This window comes from Sturnus vulgaris, chromosome 2 (genome assembly GCF_052056855.1).
Source record: "Sturnus vulgaris isolate bStuVul1 chromosome 2, bStuVul1.hap1, whole genome shotgun sequence".
Classification (NCBI taxonomy): Eukaryota; Metazoa; Chordata; class Aves; order Passeriformes; family Sturnidae; genus Sturnus; species Sturnus vulgaris.
Genome location: NC_142244.1, coordinates 83,536,164 through 83,551,266, shown reverse-complemented (window position 1 = coordinate 83,551,266; position 15,103 = coordinate 83,536,164). Strand labels below are relative to the sequence as shown.

At 36.0% G+C, this 15,103-nt stretch overlaps 1 long non-coding RNA gene across 1 annotated transcript; it reads left to right on the top strand.

Moving 5' to 3' along the window:
- Positions 1-3,766: 3,766 nt before the first annotated feature.
- Positions 3,767-14,120, top strand: LOC148224873 (uncharacterized). The gene is made up of 4 exons (XR_015801595.1): positions 3,767-6,052; positions 6,445-6,524; positions 12,514-12,685; positions 13,244-14,120. It is a non-coding gene; the product is annotated as an uncharacterized LOC148224873 (long non-coding RNA).
- The last annotated feature ends 983 nt before the right edge of the window (positions 14,121-15,103 follow it).

Below are 15,103 nucleotides of genomic sequence, written 5' to 3'. Positions count from 1 at the left end.
TTGTATCCCTCCATATAATTTGTACTTGTGTGGATCCCAGTTCTAGTTGTAGTGAGGATATAATTTCACTGGGTTGTGTGTTGAATTAGGTATTTCTTGTTCTTAAACAAGTAAAACAAACAATGAACAAAGAAAAAAAAGTTGTTTTGCTTGTAAGAGAAGGGAAGACCAGAGAAATTAAGTAGCTACCAGAGAGAGTACAGCACAACAGGGCACTGAACCCAGACGAGGTCCATGTCTCTTGGAGGAATCTTTCCTTTGAGCTTTTGGCTTGTAAATGTTGTTGATTATGTTGGTTGATTATGGGGACAAAAAAAAAAAAGCTGCAGCATTAACTGCAGTGTCTTTCAGAAACCTGCTTCGTGCCCCAGACTATGATTTGCAAGATGCAGACTCATCTCCTCTCATTTCCCTCACTCCTAACCCCACACATGCTTTCTGTCGTCACTTCTGCTCTCAAAATACGTGCAGCCTGACACATATTTTTTTGCAATAGTTCCCAATATTTTTTTTTCTTTCCAGTTAAGATGGGAGTCTTGGAGTCAGGGATTTACTAATTGACATGATTCAGTGGTGGTTTGGCATATATATTTTTTTTTCTTTAGTGTCTAGTTATCTGAAAAAAACCCAATATATTATTCATCGTTTCTAAATAACCACAAGTCATGGATGTTCTGACTGTATCTACCATTCCCAAAGTATAAAGTTGTTTTCTTGGAAGGAGCAACTGCATTGGGGCAGTAAATAAGTAAAATGATTGAATGCAGTCAAGTGGGAATTTTTTCCTTTTAATCCACTAAATTAAAATAAATTAAACACACATTGAAGGGTTTTTATGAAGGTATGCTCTAGCATCAGCAAAGGCTGTGTATTCAACTTAAGTTCATAAGAAGTTATTTTTATATGCTCTGGCAAACCTCATTTTGAGGATTGTATATAACTCTACTTGAAAGCTTGATAATAAATTGAATATAACTATGAAAGCATATGGAAATGCTATCTATAATTTCTGTATTTTGGTATATATAATCATATGGTATACAATTTTTCCAAAGTGTACTTATCATATAGAGTGAATAATAGGTAATAGCTACGTCCTTTAACTGCTTCAGTCATTAAAGATTCAAATTATAATCCAAGATAAACTAACTTCAGGAGGTCAGGTTTACTATGGGTTTTATTATTCCATGTAAAACAGAAACAGAGTTGATAGTTTTCTTCAGGGCCAAAGTCCATTATTAATTGACGCTAAAACCCTGTTAATTTCATAGTCTTGCTCTAAACATTTTAATCTTTTCCAGCAGCTGTAAAAGGAGTGGTTTCTTTTCCAGTGTGGTGGAGCCAAAAATCCAGTCTAGATGAAAATGAGTTAATCAAATGAAAGGGTGAGATGAAACAAAATTTAGAGGAAGGAATGTAAACATTTATGTGATAATGAATTGCAGTGTAGGTGTTAGTCTTGCATGTGTTCATTTTGGTGCTGCCTCACTGCTTAGGTTAAGCACATGCAAGGCCTTTAGGATGCTTGCCATTTGAGTCAGGAATGGGCTTTGTTCTATGTGCAAGCAGCATCTAAAATAACTGGGTGTTTATGCATTTTCAGAGCCAGTGGATATTATTCATATGACTTAATTAATTTTTATTGTACAAGATATTTTCATATACTTTGGAGAGCACAGACCATGTTTGCTGTCTTCTGCTTGCAATGGAAATTATCTAAAGGATTAGTATAAGGATTATTATCCCTTATTATTATATATGGGATCTGCTGTTCTGACTCACTGGCTGGTAAACTACACTGATGTGACACTATTCCTATATGGATCTTAAGTTTAATTAGCTGTAAGGGTGCATACCACTCTTGCATATAGGAACCCTTTGGCAACTGGAATATAAATAACCCTTATCACATTTTTGTTGCCTAATATCTTGTTAACACATCTTTAAAATTTTCTTTTGCATACCAAGAAGAGCTTACCCTTTTCATTAATTTGTTCCTAGTGATTGTTTTGCAAGAAACAATATTTCAATCAAAGCCCTTGGGTCTGATCCTAGGTCTTGAAAGCATGACTGACTTAGTGCACATGGATCGTTCAAGAGAACACTCCAAATCTGAGAGAGAAGTAGTTTAACTTAGTCTGACTTTCTTCAACCCTAGGTTAACTCAAAATTACCTTATACTTGCTGTGGGTAAAGGACACATGTTTGTTATGATAACTGGACTGTTCAGAAACTTTTCTAAACTGCATCACTGTCTGAACCCTTACTGGTTTTAACATTTTACAACTATAAAGCAACCATTTGAAGATATTTGAACATTGCTAATAAATTAATTTGAACTTTGGTAATAAAAATTCCCATGGGCTTTATATTTCTAGAATGTCTTGTTGCCTAGAAAGTGGTAAGAAACACAGCATTTTCCTGCCATGATTCCAATTAATAAAAGAATGTTGAAGCAGATGAGCACAACAAATAGAGAATGTATTTACCCATAAAGATTTGTCTTTTTCTTTTAACCATAATGTGAGGGCGTTTTTTGTTATCTTTTTTTGCTTCTTGAGAAAGTTGTGGGCTAGAGGGTGCAGTAAAAACATGAACCCTCTTGCATTCCTCCTCACACCAACTTGGATGTAACTCAAAGCCTGTACTTCAAATCTGCCTGACTGTGAGTAGGAAATTCTGTCACTGTGGTAAGCACTAAAATATTGTGAGTTATATTCTGATTTCGTTCAAATTTGTTTTGAAATAACATTGCTCATTAGTCTTCACAAGAATGTATACTGGTGGCCTATATTCGCCTTGTGTGAAGAAGAACACTACCTAAGTAAAGCTATTAATTTTACTACAAATTAACTTAAACCCCCAAAATAAAATAAAACAAAACACAATAATTTTATAATCTCTTTCAGTTTGGTTTTATTTCTATTCTTTTTTTTTTAATTTTTTTTTATATTGCCAAGAAAATTGATCTGAGAAGTCACTCTAAAATTTAATAAGACTTCCAAATTTTTTATAATTATTTGTAGCTGTCATTAAATGTTTGCTTTCAATGTATATACATATACATATACATATACATATACATATACATATACATATACATATACATATACATATACATATACATATACATATACATATACATATACATATACATATACATATACATATACATATACATATACATATACATATATGTATGCGGTTTAGAAGCCTGAATTCACTAGAGGAAACTCTGAATGGAGAATTTGATCTGAAAACTCTTATCTCACAGAATATGCTTAGTGATTACAGATATTAAATGCTTTGGTTAAGAGTTTTAGAAAGAATTTAAATTCCCAAAAATTAGCTCTAAAATATAAATATATTCTCTGATGGAATCAGGAGGGCCAATCATGTGGATAAACATAGGAACACATTTTTGAAATTATTTTGATATCTCATATAAACAATCTACACTTCTAATGAAAAAGGTCACAGAATATAGAAAGATTTTCAATAGAAAAACTCATTTAGAAAGGCTTCCAAATCTTGATTTAAGTGCCTTCTTTGAGTTTCGGACTCTAAAAATCTATCTAAATATAGAGTTGCATTTATTAAAAAAAACCCCAAATTTTTCAATAATCTAAGATGAGGAACAAGGAATTTAAATAAGATATAGTTTACTAACTATAATGTATAATGTCTTTCTGTAATAGGAGTTCCTATCATCCTTCTATCACAATAATCTTTATTTTACCAAACCAAAGCTAAAAACCCAGGAAATTCATACCAAGTGTAATTTTAAAAGTATTAAGGTTTATGTGAAAGAAATCTATCTACCATAATAGGAGACGTGGCCACTGGAGCATGACTGTGGCAATGCGACATGTGTGTGGAAATGTGTTGTTAGATACCTTAGGTAACAGTCATTTTAATTACTGATTACTCATAAAATTGTGTAGGAGTGGGTAAGGAAAGCCCTCAAGACATTACCTACCCAGATCATATCCCTTTCTTGAGAAAGAATTGCTTCCTTTGCACCCTATGGATAGGAGTGACTCTAGACAACTGAAGAAATTTGGATGTAATATATCAAGGAACACCAACAAAAAATGATATCTCTATGTATGTCCATATACACATTTACTTCTTGCTTTTACCCAGTGCTCCTCAACTGAAAATGCAGAAGCAGGCCTTGGCTCTCGAATAGTACATGAAAAGCACACTGCTAAACCCCCACGTGAGTCTTTGAAAGCACACCCCATGGCGATAGGCTTTCACAGCTCAGCTTCCAAGGAGGCTAAGCCTCATTCAGAAACACAAATTATCAATTTCTCTTCTTTGGAAAGCTTGAACAATTCAGGGAGATAAACATACTTCTGACCCATTGCCTAGTGATGCCCATTCTAAAAACATGTCCTCAGTGGAAGTCACTGTGAAACAAAATGCTATGACACTTCAGGGTTGCGTAGTTATGGACTGAAATTATAATGGTCCTGGAATACACTTCAGGCTCTGTGCTCTAAGCTTGCAGAGCACCAGCTCACCTCATTGAAATCATGTTAATCCCCCAAAAAGCAAGAGCAGTCAATGGCACTAAAGCTTCAAATATGAATGATCAAGAACATATGAAGTTGCTGAAAGAATATTGTCTCAGTGGGAGGACTTAGGGAAGTGATGATCTATAATCCCTTGAATGATTGTCCTTTTTAAGGAAAATTGCTCCAAATGCCTCTTGGGATATATTCTTAGAATCGAACCTTTATTTTGTCTTCTTATTTTCAGAATGAACACATAGGAATTATCTTTTTTTTTTCTCCTTGCAATAATGAAAAGAATCAAACGGTCTGGTGGATTATACACTCTCTTGAACTTGATTCCCAGGAAGGACACAAATGTTTTGGATTTGATGCTTTTATCAATGTAATTTAAACAATAGAGTCAAATATATAGACATCCATGTGTAGGTCTTAAGTATGATATGCCAGATAATCTCTATGATTTGTCAGATACTCAGTATTGGAGTCTTTTCTAAGCTACCTTTTTGACTGTCTGAATATCTGTGTGGGAATCATGTTGACAACTTTTTCTCTTACTTCTCCTTGGTAACAGGCACAGAGAAGTTGTAATAGACTAGAGGATGAACTTTTCCCTTGTAGATTAGGAAAGGAGCCTGTTCCATTGCATTCTCTGACATTAAAGAAAGCATGACTCATGACATTTCTGCTGATTTTGAGAAATTAAAATATTTTGCCCAGACATCTCAGAATTCGATTTTATTCTGGGTTGTTCTGATTTATTTAAGAAATCTTAACAAAAGACAGACAGAAAGAACACTGGATATCTGGGAAGAAAAATTATTAGTGGTCTAGGTTATTCTACCCCACATTCTTTTGGAAATAGGTTTTGATCAAATTGTTTGAGGAGGTTAATAAGGAATGTCTTTTGGTGCTGCCCTTCAGCTGATGAACAAATATGTTTGGCAGCTCCGAAGCCATCCGTCAGGCAGATAGGAGGAAGCTCCATGGGGAAGGTGTCGCTTTGACAGATGCCTGCAGCTCTTGCTCGAATTGAATGGATTGCACATCTGGCTGCCTACAACTATATCACACGACATGGCACAACCTCTTTGTCTCCCTGCCTCCCACACCCTGCCTCTCCATTCTCTATTTATTCCAAGTCTGAATCTGCAGCTGTGACACCGACTTCACCGTGAAAATGTGGGTAGAGTCTCCCTCCACTGCCTGCTAAGAACTGTTCTGCAGAAATGTGGCTGCTGTCCAGACGTCTGCTCTTGTCTCATCTTGTACTTCTGTTTAGACCTTTTGATCTCATTCCTGCCTCTGTTGTTTTGTTTGTTTTACTTCTTGTCTCAAGAATCCTGTTGCTTTTTCGGTCTCTGAAGCCTTTCCTTCAGTTGCAGAGCCAGTCTTTCTGCCCTGTCCAAGGCTTCCACCAGGCTGTAAATAGGTTATCCAGCTGGTAACTGCAGTTATCCATCACACCAAAGGACAACTGTGGCAATATAGCCTGTGACTGGGATATCGCTTCCACTCCCAGATTTAAGAAGGTATTTTGTGGTTAACATTGGCCAGCATTATTAGTGTCTTTGAAGTGTTATGTATTGTCTGGACCCTTGCAAGGTTTTTAAAAATTGTATTTAACTTTGTTTTCCTGGCTATAGGAAGGTTTGTAATCACCTTCCTTTTAATTTTTTTTTCCTTTCAGCAAATGTGAATTATTTTGCATGAATAACTATGGAGGATCAGCTTAGATTTTTTTAATAAAATGAGTTTTATTTGGAGGTTTCTGATAAAGTAACTTACATGCTAAACAGGCTGTGTTTTTTCATAAAGCTGTCCACTAAAACCTAAAAAAGGTTTAATTACTTGTAGGTGACAAGAAGATTACTCAAGATTTTTAATTTCAATTTTGATTTTTATCTCAAAATGTGTATTGTAGGTTGAGTGATTGCAGTGAAGTGCTATTGGAAATTCTGAGTAATCAATGAAAAAATCAATTGGAGCACAAATGGAAAAGGGGTAAGGCATTATGTACTTTATTTACCAAAACAATGCACTGAGTTTGAAGGAATGTACTGTATTGACAGAATACTACAATATTTTCTTCAGAATTTAATACATCAGTGCAATAAAAGATAACACTGTGGTGAGAGCAATTGGCCAGTGACAGAAAGCAGAGTGCACACAGTTAAAGAAATCTTACCTGTCCTCCTGCTGGACTGTCTCCTAAACGTCCATGTGCACAACCCTATTATGAGGTATTCAGAGAAACTTGTGATTTATCAAACTTACAAATGTTTTTTCCTTGCTTACAATGAAGACCAAGATCTAATAGGACTGTCCCCAGTGCACTCTTGGGAAAATGAAAAGAGAGGAGAAGCATTTTGCTCTCTGGTTTAAAGACTGCTCTTTTTTATGAACCCTTACAAAGAAGGGTCATGGTTGCTTCATAGCAATGACATTGTTTTTCAAAATTCGAGTTAAACAGGGCTGTCTTCAAAAATCCTGCACCTCAATACCTTTGTGCAGATATACCATGTTTTTCCTTGACTCTGTGCTATAAATTTACACAAGCAGAACCACCACAAGATCTTGCAGCTTGAAGAGGCACACTCACATACTGGCTTTCTGTCTAAGGTGGCTGAAGTTTTCCAAATCTTAAACTTTGGCCACAAATGCCACTGAAATGTTACATCTCAATAGCAGCAGCAAGTATAAACCAGCAGTCAGTTTTTCAGTCAGTTCTATCAAAGCAGAGATTTCTGAAATATCTTCAGTGCACAGGATAAAGTAATCAGTTATGTTGTTCCCTTACATTTTTCTTGAGCAGTGTTACGGTCTTTTAGTAAGGACTCTCCCTTTGTTATTGGTATAAGAAAGTCCAGTATAAAATGCAGACAGTGCCTAAGCTATATGAGAGACTCTTTACAAGTTAGTCTACTCCACAAAAGACATATGACTAAGCTTACTGATGAATATATGTAGAAGCTGAACTACTTCAAAGACTCTTGAATTAGATCTCATGGCAGGTTTTTGTGTTTTCTATGCAGTTTAGGATGCTTTTGTGACGTTCCTAGCATACCACTAGTGCCTCTCAAAGACAAATTCAGAATTGATCTTTTTTCCTCTCTGCTTTTCATGGTCAGTAATCAACAGTATATGAGAAAACACAGAAGGAAAAGGAAAGCAAAAGCAAAAATAGCTTTCAAATCAGAGTGCTACTGGATGAAGACAGCAACATCTGTTTCTGTGAATGAGAATGTGTGCTTTTTAATTGGTGTTACCTCTACCGCAGTTTTGATTCCTTTAAGCTTTTTGCAAGTTTTCATATGTTTAATTGAATAATTTTATGAAACTTTTATGAAAAATTGAATAATTGAATAACTTTATTAAAATTATGATAATTTTATGGAAGTGGATAATTTTGGACAGAGAGCGAACCTATTTAGGAAGAGAGGCAATAAATATAATAATACCAAGAGAGGTGGGACAGACTAGAATGGCTAGCTTAGAGATGTTGTCAGAAGAGTTTGTGACCTTTAAAAAAGGGCCAAAAGTTTTTTTTTGACAAGCATAAATCTACTTACAATACTAATATCAGCAAGGAAGTCCCACAGTAGTTTAGCAGTTATCACTGTCTCTGAATTGCTGGTAGTTTATAGCAACTAACCTTGTTACACAAGGTCTGATCTCACTTGTATGTATCATCACAAAGTATTCGCTGTTGGATGTAATATTGGAGCTGGCTTGCATGCAGTGTGTTTGAAGCATGCTATTCTAGTATCACCGGCTTACTGAGAAGAAGGAAATTCTCAAATTAAACTACTGCAAGAGCCAGTTATGCTGCAGCTGTAATACAAAGAGAGTAAGATCAAAAATGAACAACAGCAAGTAATGCTTTTTGAATAACAGACACATCAAGCAAAACCAAAGAGAGAGGATTTATTCAGGTTTGCTAAGTACATTTATTCCTGACATTCATGACCTCTGAGAGAGGAAAAGCATAAAGAAATGCATCAAGAATACAATATAGAAACAATCTCTCAAGCCTCCTATGAAACAGCTTGCCCATGTTTAATTTTTGTGGATTGTTTCATTCTCCATCATTATTACCAAAACAAGAGACATTCTAGGTCAGCCGTGACTGCACAGACAGACCTAGCTGGGATGTGCCTCCCTGAGAAGAGCTCAGCACAAGGTCTGTCTTCCAGAGAGGCTTGTATGTCTGGTACAAACGGGACAGATTTCAGGAGCCCCATCTGCTGCAGTGAGTCATCACTTTGCATCTCCCAGCAGGATCCACACCTGTTAGCAGGGCAAGAAGAAAAAGCTGCCAGCCTGTTACATGACAATAATCTCTGTGCACACTGTACGGCCAAATCATAAACATGAGATTGCAATAAAATGCAATTCTCCATAAATCTGTCATCTGGCGGATACAGCTGGAAATGCCTGTATCTCACCCTTCTGTACAAAACCCCTAACTCAGTGTTATCAGCAAATTCAGAAAGCCAGCACTTACAAAACCAGCAAGTATCAGCAGAGTCAGCTATTGGAAGTGCATGCAGGTAGGAATTCTTTTGTGTCACTTTTGTTTATTTTAAATATCACACCCTGTCCCAGATTGAACATTAGCCATTCTTTGTAGTTTTCTTTATTCACTCCCAGTTGTTCACTGGGCTTTTAAAAAATGCTTTGTTTGGCTTCACAGTTTCAGTTCCTTAGATATGCTTTTAAATTCACTTTTTGGTTTAATGCTCTTTGGAGAAAGATTTTAATTAAACTATGATAGGTAAATTGCAGTATATTTCCTGAAGATTAAGTCTAGGGAAAGTCAGTAGTTCTTGGTTGCACCCTAAACAGGGAGATACATCTCATCAGTATTTGTCAAAAGTGCTTTGTGTTTGCTGAATTTCTTTTACAAAACCAGAAGAAGCATGAGATAAAGTATGATTTTCTAGCAGAGTTTGAAATTTTTATCATTTTTTTCAGTTTTTAATTTTGAGGCTCAGCATTTGTGTCATATTGATGATGACTTCTGAGTGTGATATGCTCCTGCATTTTTCCTCTTGCTATGCAAGGCTACCATATGTAAGTGCACATACTTATTGGAAGATGCAGGGTCCAGGATTATGAGCCACTGGGGTGGAGTGGAGCACTGTGGCAGAGGAGAGCCCAAAAAGGAAAACTGCACTCACTTATCTGTGCTATGTGGCTTTTGGGAAAAATGAAAGACTGAACAAAACTCATTCTTTAATTTAATTCTGGGGCTTGAGGTTAGCAATACATATAGTATTTTCAAAGACAGGAGGCTGTTGAAATTCTTGGCTTAAGTAGAGGGAGTTTTGCTGGAGTCATCTTTGTTTTACAGAAAGACTAAATATGGTTTGCAATATCCTGTACATTAATAACTTGGCACTTAAACGCTTATATTGTGAACGTGTATAAATTAATCACATAAAAAATAACAATTAGAATCCTCACCTGGCTTCAATATTTGGCTCTATATGAGCTTTTAAATGCATAGGTGTAGCATAAAATGAGTTTAAATTTGGTGTGAAAATTGGTGAATAGTATAGGTATCAGACCTGATCAGTACTGATGATTGCTGATAAGCAATTACCATGACTTGATCCAGAGAAGAGTCTTACATTCCAGCAGCCACTTGAACCATATTTACTTAGACACATCCAATAAAAGCCTATTCAGCTCTAGAGCTCTTGAGGGTCTCTGGCCTGCTATCTGATTGGGTGGAAATGTGAAATCTGAGACAATTACATTTGAAAGAGTCTGTGAAAATAGTGGCTAGCGAAGGAGGGAGAATTCTAGGTGACCTGACTGAAGAAAAGGCTCCCAGGTGAGTTCACAGCTTCTTAGAAATTCCCTGGCGATAAAAACTTTCTCGATGTTTGAAATATCTCTTTGAAACAGAGGGCATGGAAGATTACAGCTGCCGGCCTTGTCTGGGTGCCAAGCTGAAACAGTCCTTTTTCTCAGAATTCTCTGGTCACAGCCACTGTGGCTCCTCAAAGGCAGAGCAGACACCTTCTAAATTGGAGGCAAGCAATGCAGCTGGGAAGCAACTGCTGTCATGTAACCTGGGAGCTTTTGAACTATATAGGGCAGGTGGGAAAAAGGCTGCTAGTCCTCTTAGGGTCTTGGCCCCCAGCCAGTGTGTCTGCACCTGATGCAGAGCACTTGGCTCCGAGGACTGAGACACAGACATACAGGAGATGAAGCAGCACTAATTCCTCTAATCAGAGAGGCATTTGTTTTATCACACTTTGCTGCAAGAGAGAGAGTCCTGCAGGGTCAGACTACTGCCATTTGCCATAGAAGAGCATTCAGAGCTCTTAACTCCAATTGTGCTCCTGTGGAGTCTCCATTCAGGCTTGTCCTGCAGAGTTAGAGGGCAATTTAACCTGCTATGCGGCGTGCAAGAACTTGCTTTATGTGGCCTGCTGGCCATTAATGGCTCTGGTTTGTATTAACTAACCGTAGTAATTCAGAAATTAACAGAGAAATGTGAATTTTTTTAAAAAAGAAACACAGAGGAATAAAAATACGTAGTATTGAGGGCCTTGGGTTCCCTAGTGTAGGTTGGAGAATGAAACAGTGGCTGGTCCAAGCTCAAGCACTGTTTATCATGTAAATCAATTGAATCAAGTGGTAATAGCTCTTAAAAATTCCTGTCTAACAGAAATGGAACTTGATGGCTTAAACTTGTATGAGCATATTTCAAGGCTGTCTGGAGCTTAAAATACTGATCATGCTGTGAATTGGAGTATTTTTTTTTTCTTGTCAGTATTGTTAACTCCTTAGAGTCACTGGCTAAGAACTCATGACATCTGATTATTATCTGACAAAGTTTTGTTTGTTTTCAGTTTTCCACAGCTTTCTAATGACACATTTATAAATCTTTTTAGCTGTCATTAATGTGTTTCTCTCTTGGGTTTATAGTGATGAAACCTTGGATTGTAAAATTAAAAAAAAAAAACCTTCTTATATATTGGACAAGCTCTAATCACAGTCAGATAGCTGTAGGAAGTGGAGGTTGTGTGGCACAATGGAGTTCATGACTCCCATTCCTTCCTCACTTTAAGCGTGGTGCTGAGTTCTGTCCCTGTACAGATGCCTCAGCTCAATGTGACCTGCGGGATTTTTCTGAATTTTTTTTTCTAATTTTCTTTACTTATGACTTGGCAGACACTTGGAATTTGCTGTGAACTTCAGTTTTTTAATGACACAGCATGTGGTAATCATGTTCAGATCCATTTCAGACATCTACAATGAAATTTGCTTCTTTAAGTAGATGGTTGTACTTTGCTGTTCAAATGATACAAAAAACACAAGACAGGTATTATTCTAGTCCTCCATTTTACTTCCATTGGTGAGGTAAGGCATTTGATAGATTTGTACAAAAGTCTGAAGCTGTTCGGTTGACTCTCTTCTACTAAATTGACAATTTACTGGGCACACTAATAAGTAAGTATACAGAGACATTTTTTGTATTGTATTGTATTTTGTAGTAGATGAGAATCTGAATCATGTAAATGCCACAGTCCTGATGCAAAGTAAGTTTTGGAAAATAACCATGTGCAGCGTCATACTAAAATTTTATGTATATACATAAGAAGTTACTTTAGTGTCAGTCCTATCAGCAGCCCTTATTCTCTATATGAAATTAAGCTGAGCACTGAAAGAAAAACATGAACTCTCACACTTAGTCAGCTTGAAATGTGTTCTTGCTTCAGCAGGAAAAGGTTATTCCAGACATGTGAGGTGCATCTCACGTGTTTATTATTCACTGAACCTTTAAGCATTTATTTTTGCTGGAATATTTCACTAGGGAATAATTCAGATATTCAAAATAATAAAATTAGTTGAGTTTTATACATTCATTTGAGAAAATCATTTATATAGCTCCTATCAGATTATATTATTTACTGGATTAAAAAGAAAGTAGATAGAAATCCCTATTTAATTTTGTATTTAATATCTCATCTAGGCAATTTCACTTAAAGAACAATGGGGAATTCCCTGAGTAAAGACTAAACGAAAAAACAGAGGGAAAAAAGTTCTTCATCTGCAGAAGAGCTCTCTGACACATCATTTTGGATGGGACACGAGAATGAGCTGGTTTCTCTTATATAGAAGTTCAACCTGGATGATCAAAAATGGTCAGTGGCATTAAAAATCCACAGGAAAAACATGTTCTTATTGATTTTATAATATTGATAGACACAGATGGGGTGAGCCTAGAAAACCAGAGGTTAAGGCTATCTAGAAAAATTTAATAGCAGAGAACTGTAAAAATAATTATAGTTTCCTCAGATTTTTTTTTCTGTTGTTGGTACTTGTTTGTTGTCTGTAATATTCAAGGAATGTTCTTACTCCTTTCCATTTATAATTTGCATTGTGACCATATATTTATAATATTTCAAGCACATACATTCTATTCGCACTGTATTGCTATTTTAATGCAAGTGATTACCAAAAAATTACTTCCTATTTAAGAAATAATCTCCATTGTTGTGTGGTCTACATCTGATAATTGAATAAAACTGTGCATCCAGAGCAGAAGGTGCAGATATATAAGAGGGATCGAAATCAATTATTCGGCTACTTGCTCACAACAAAAGTGAACATTTTTAATTAAAAAAAAAAAAAAGAGAAATAATTATTAATGCTTTTAAAATTAAAACAAAAATTATACCATTAATTCTTTTTTTTTTCAGGTGAAAATCAGAGTAAAACTCAGCCAAAGTAAAAGTCATTGTATCCTCATATTGTGTCTACCAACCTATTAAGCATCTCTGAAAGCAGATGGGCTTCTGAGATGGAGAGAAGAGTACAGTTGTGAATTATGGAAAAAATTCTTATTGTGTTCTGAGAGAAGTTTATGTCTTGGGAAGTTATTGAATTCACAAATTTCTTCCACTGAGGAAACTTCTGTTTCTTTAATTTTCCACCTTTTAATGTACACACATTGGCATGTACACAGAAACACACACATATTCATGCAAAATACAGAGGAAATTATTTTTCAAATTTAACTCATTTTGCTTGAAATGGAAATTGTTTTATAGGGTTTTTTTGTCTTTCTGGTATCACTTTCTGTTACAAGGCACATGCTGCATAATCAGCCAACTACTCTGTAATTACATTGCAAAGACTATGTAAATACCTAATTATTTTCATGCAGATTACTTGATAATTATACTACCAGTTACAAAGTAATTCAAAGAATAATTACCATGTAACTTCCACTTTTTAGATGTGACGATAAGGCTTTGTTTTAAAGATATAGAGAAGTGCATAATTATCCTGGGGTTACATTCTTCTCAGATTGTCGATTATCCTATATTTACAGTATTATTATATGGCTACTGGGCTCAGTATTGTGTTATCATAATTTAAAAAAAAGTCTTTGCTCTTTGCTTTATAACAAGTATTAGACAATGCCAATGTTAATTTTTTCTACTTTCTTATTAATTGCAGTGGATTTAAGTTTTTTGTTTTATTTTTTTGACTGTGAAGAAGGAACTGTCTTTTTGTACTAAAATTGCACTGTGATTTTTGAAAAATAAAATTACATGGGCCCAGATCCTTAAATGGCACTTGGATACAAAAAAGCTCAATTAAGCAAATAATATTTTAGTTTCTAGAATGGATACAAAAGAGTATGGTTTTTAAGAAGAGTGAGGCATTCCAATAAAGATGTTGTCCCTCTCATAGGCTAGACTAGAGGGAGAGATGTTGGCAGGCCTCATCTACTTTTCCCAGGTTTGAAAAGTCTGCTCTCAGGAACTAGTGCTGTTTAATGAGCCCTTGGTTTTTAACTGACAACCTTGGGAACTCATTTTTCTTGCCTGAATAACAACCTAAGAGGAGCAACTTTTTTGTGATTGGACTTTCCAAGACAGTTATCAACCCAAATTGCAACCAGGATGGAAAATTACCATGACAAAAGCTCCTTGTGGCCCTATAATCAGCATTCCTAAGTGAGACCCTTTCAGCTCTCCTGGGCCACAGCAGGCTGTGTGCAATCTCCCCCTGAGAGTGACACCCTTCAAAGCCAGCGAACTCTCCAGGTTGCTGTACTGTGAGGACCACTGCCAAATGATGCCAATAGAACCTGGGCTGATACTCCCACTCCTCCAGGTTCAATCCTTTTTTTCCTTTGAGAACATGCAAAGGCATCCATTGTGATTATTTCACAGAAATCAAGGGGAATTTTTCGCGGGTATGCCTTGTACAGACTCCTCTAGGTGTGTGCAAGTGTGAATATGTTACAGCAAAGGTACCGTGTATGTTGTTCTTATAGACTCTTAAATTATTCTTATAACTGCCACACGGCAGAATTTCACCAGTGAGTTATTTTATGGGTGAAAAAGGGCAAAGCAATATTTATATTGCTGTGAAACCTTGAACAACCCTTGAAACTATTTTCATTAAAAGGCTGAACATGTTATGGTAGCTCTGTTATTTCAGAGGTGATTACAATGTATAAAAATCTGGAATAAACATTACCATGAGAATCAGGATCTGTTGCATCTAGTGAAAGGATGCAGAGAAAATTTCATGCATATAGGCAT